The sequence below is a fragment of the Phyllostomus hastatus genome, unplaced genomic scaffold, assembly GCF_019186645.2.
Source record: "Phyllostomus hastatus isolate PE091 unplaced genomic scaffold, TTU_PhHast_1.1 phas_scaffold_12, whole genome shotgun sequence".
Taxonomy (NCBI): Eukaryota; Metazoa; Chordata; class Mammalia; order Chiroptera; family Phyllostomidae; genus Phyllostomus; species Phyllostomus hastatus.
In genome coordinates, this window is record NW_025334007.1 from 3,775,123 (window position 1) to 3,779,991 (window position 4,869).

The following is a 4,869-nucleotide window of genomic DNA, read 5'->3' on the forward strand; positions in this document are numbered from 1 at the left end:
ATCCACTGCTCCTATTTTAACTTAAACTTCTTTCGTGTAGCTAAAGATATTACTACCAGAAAACCATGTTATCTTGTTCTGGATCACAAAAATGTTTCACAGCTTGCCAATTTGTATTTCAAAAACAAAACTCTTACTCCTAACCTGATATATGGTAATAAATGTGTGATCCATGTCATTTATAAACATATTCTGAATCTAAGGGAACATTCTTTCCTAAAGCACACCTTTTTCAAAATGCAACAACCTCACAAAGGTAAGCAAACAGGATATTTTGCATATTAGGAAACTGCTTAACAGGCTTTTACAACTAAGAAATGAAGACACCATCTCAATGTCACTCAGGGTATGGGTACTGGCTGGATTTGGCTGTGGGGCAACCACTGGCTTTGGAAGGACATCCAGCCCTGGTTTCAGCTTGGGCTCTGGTTTGAGCTCGCTCCTCCTCATCTTTCAAAGCCTCTTCATAATGGGTGGGGAAGGCAGTGGGGTCGTTATCATTGAGCTTGGTCAAAAATTCCAGGATTTTCATCTTGCTGGTCTCAGCATGAGCTCTTGGACCCCAAAGGAACTCATAGCGTGGAGGATCACTGTTGGGCACCTGCCAGTACACCAGGTATTCTTCCTGCACCAAATCTTGGGTGATAAGCTTCCTTGGCTCCCCAAAAGTGAAGTGACTCTTTCCATCATAAATGCCCATAATTTTCAAGGATTCCCAGATCAAATTCTCAGAGGCGCAGTTGCCATTCAAGAAGATGACACCTAGGAGAGGCATCAGAATCCCTCTTATAGGAAATCTCCAGCCTCTGCTCAGACCCCCATCGCTGGTGTCACCTTCATTGTCAACAAGGGTGTAGGAGTTTCCCTTGGCCTCGACTTCTTTTAACTGTAGGCCATAGAGCAGATTTATCTACTCAGAGGCCTTCCTGAGGATCTCAGGGAAGCTCTTCCTACATGATTTTTGGACTAACTTCAGCATGTCTGCCTTTGTAATAGGCTCCTTCATTATATACTGATATAGCAGGTACTCTAACAACTTACTTGCCTTCTCAGTTAGAACAACTTGACCAGAGCTCCGAGTGGAAGCTGAGGCCTGGGACGAACATTTACTTTTAAGATCATGGCCTTTGGCTTTTCCAGCAGATCTTTCACATGACACACCTGCAGCGGTACTGCTGGTGGCTGGATCACTCAGAGATGCCTGGGGAGGGCCAGCACCAGTGAAGCTTGAGGGAGCATCCCCCAGAACAGAGGAGGAGGAGCAAGTGGCCTCTTCTTCCTCTTCTGTAGCAGCCTCAGCTCTGTTTTGGTGACGTCTCTCACGAGCACGGAGCTTACTCTTGTGACCACGAGGCATGATGACTGTGGTTCAGGACAGCAGACAGGAGTGTAGGGCAGTAAAGAGGTGATTTTGGCACCTGGTGGATGGAGAATGAGAGGATGTGAGCATCTTCAACAGGTAGATTCCACCTTGGCTTTATTGAAGGCTGCCTCTGCAGGCTTCCTTGAGGGTGCTAATCTAGAAACCCACAAAGCTTCTGTTCTCCAGAAGCCCCAGTGGTATGATATGACATGTCCTCACATTCCTCAATGGTCTCTCTTCTGTTCTGTGTGCTAAGAATAACATAGTGGGACCACTGAACCTTTAGAGAGAGGTTCATGTTACATCATACTAGAGTGCCTTGATTCTACTCAAGTGACAGCTGGTGATATCAGTGTATCCATTTTTGTCTGGCATGTGAAGTCTTCTCAGTTCATCAACATTATTGTCACGTCAACTCTGGGCAAAGTTTGGGTACCTTTACCCCTGCTACTCTGACATTGATAACGCAACACCCCCTGGGACCCAGGAGAAGGAACTAGAGAGGAACCTCAGTCCTCGTGCATATCATGGGACACACAGTGCTGAGAATTTAGTAGGTCGTTTTGTCTTCTGACTCCATGTGGATCTGCAGGTCTCAGTCAAGTTCCTCAGCTTGGATTCTTGTGAGTACTGGCACCTCTCCCTTCTCTTTAACTGGTGACTAGAACTACAGACTAAGGAGCTCCCCTCTCTTAGACCTGATATAAAAATATGCAGGAGAAGCTCATCCGGACAGCCCATCTCTGAGATTTCATAGGCTGATAGCTAAGGTTTGGGATGGATGCTTTTATGTCCCCTTTCTGCAGGGTTGGTTGGTTCCTTGAGCCTTCGCTCATATTCCTCAATTGAGCTCCTGGAAGAGAACTGCTCACAGTAAGTTCCAACCTCCCTGAGACCCAATAAGAGGATATAAAGTTGACCTTAGCATACAAAACCTGCTCTACCAAGAGTGAGGATTGCTGCACAAAAGTTGAGGTCCTGTGGTAGATGGTTCTACAAAGGACCCCAATGCAAGGCCTAAATTTGACTCCTGCTGGGTTCATTTCCTTTTCAACTAACCTGGGAACACTCATGTCCCTGCTTCCCTGGAGGGAAGACTGATAGTCACTCCAGAATGACATCTGTCCTTGAGGTCTGCCAGCACTGAACATAGGGAGGATTCTCTGTAGCTCCACTGGTATGATATGGCATGTCCTCACATTCCTCAATGGTCTCTCTGAAAAACCTGACATAACATGAAATTTTGCCACCAATGACAAGAGGTTGCCCCCTTTGACCTGATCGGTCCCCTCCCTGAGATGGCCAGGGAAAAAGTGAATGCAGCTCATCGTGCTGACATGCCCAATCTCCCAGGGCTGAAAGGAGAGGTGAGACTTTAGCTGGTCTACTTTCTCAGCCGGTCCCCCATCCACCTCAGTGACACAACCCCGAATCCCTTAGCACTGGCTCCTCTTTCTGATCTGAACTTCCTCCTCTAAACCAAGCCCTCACCTCCCCGTGTACACCCCTGAGGAAATGAGGGTTCAGTTCAAACGGCCAGCTCAGCTGCGGCTTCTTTTCTTGAGTTTGTGAATTGATGAGTGAAGCCCTCACCTCGCTCAGTTACCACTAAAAGAGATGATACTTTGCTTTTTCATCCATCTACGCTGCCTGGCACCTCCTACAGCTGATGGCTGGAATGCTACTCTGTGCAGCCCCCATTTTTCATACTCAGTTCGGTTCTTAGCACTCAGGCTCTCATCTTGAAATCAGCATGGATCCACAGATCGTCCGTCTTCGGAATCAGAGTACAGCCCACAGCAAGGAGTGTCTTCTCACTAACACATTCCAGGCCGAATTCAACCCCACGGCTGTCCTCGGGCCTCTTGGAGCTTGACCACAGGGAAGGGATGGGGGGTGGGCTCACCTTCGCTCTGGGAGAGCTGTGATTTCCGAAGGTCGCCCTGTAGGTCGTCACCAGGACTCCAGGTGAGGCCTGAGAATCCGGCCTGAGCCGCAAAGGCGCCAGCAGGGAGCACCAGGAAAGGCCCTCGCCCCAGGCAGAAGTGGGTGGGTCCTAACTGGCCCAGGCTGTCTGGGGTGCCTGAGAATGCAGACCCCGGGGGGGGGGGGGATATAGGGGACCTCACTGCTTAGGAGTGGGTGGGCCCTAGGTACACACTCAGAGTGTGTACTTTTGTGTCTTCAGAGTCTCGGCTTGTCCCTCTAGTGACATGGGTGGTCCCGGCTGCACACCAAGTGCTCACTTTCCTGAGTTCCATGTGGCAGTTTGGTGGACAGCTTCTGATGTGCGCCCTGGGCCTTATAGGCCAGACCCAGGGTGCGCACACGGCCAGGCTCTGGGGTTGCTGGGGTGATCCTCTCTTTTAGCACTGAGTGACCTCACTTCCGCTCGGTGCAAGATTCCTGTCTTTGCAGCTCTGGGATTCGATCCTATTAGGGGAGACACTTCCCTCCCTGAGACCACCCACGTGGAAAGTGTGGACTCTCAGTGGTAGCACTTGTGGATTCCCCAAGGCCATGGAAAGTCCTGGTTTCTATGAGATTCTGCCACCCGCCCCGTTTTTTGGCGCAGCTCCTCATAATAGTCAGGTTACTTATATAGACGGATTCCTTTTAGAGACCCAGTCATTCCTTCTTCCAGACGAAAACTGTGCATTACACCGAGGAGCTCACTTCCCTGAGACTGCCGAGATTCAAATGAGCCTGACATCTCTTCCAGGGGCTTCCCAGAAATGATAGCACAGGAGATTTTGTGAGACGTCCTTTCATGCTCTGGGTGCTACCCTTAGTCCACTTCGAGGTCCTTACTTTGAGAGATGAACAGTGCTGTAACTTTGGCCTTTGTTTTCCTGACTCTGCTCATGTTGCATTAATATTGCACTTTTTTGAGAATTCCAAGTTGGAAATTAGGGTGGTCCTCATATGATCATGGACTTTCAAGGCTTCCAAGGAGAGACAACACTAGGATCTTAGCGTTTTAGCTGGTTCCTTCTAGTCTTCCTTATTTATGGTCTTCACCATATCTGCCAGAGCCTCAGACTCCTTGTACTTAACTGAGATACCCTCCTTAAGTTTTTGTTTGATCCTTATATTCTGGATTTATTCTTTCCTCTTCCTTGAGTCATAGGAGTCCTCAACTTGCCTCCTGTCTCTAGATTAAATGCCTCCTCGGAAATGACACTTCCCTGAAAACACGTGAACTGTTTCCCTATTGCAAATCCACAGATAATGGGCCACCATACCATGAATAATATAATTTGGAAAAGTGCAGCACAAATCGGAACTCAGGACATGTGCTGTGTTATCAGAGAAATGACAGCTGATATGTATCCTCACCAGCCATACTTAGTGAACATAGAGGGATAGAACCAGATGTGTGTGAGTCCTGACTGAGTTTTTTATTGCATGTTTTATTTATTTATTTATTTATTCATTTATTTTTAGAGAGAGGGGAAATGAGGGAGAGAAACATTGATGTGTGAGAGAAATAGCTATAGGTTGCC

General features: G+C 47.9%; 1 pseudogene; it reads right to left on the reverse strand.

The window, feature by feature from the left end:
* Positions 1–337: 337 nt before the first annotated feature.
* On the reverse strand, positions 338–1,357 carry LOC123829913 (annotated as a pseudogene).
* Positions 1,358–4,869: the final 3,512 nt, after the last annotated feature.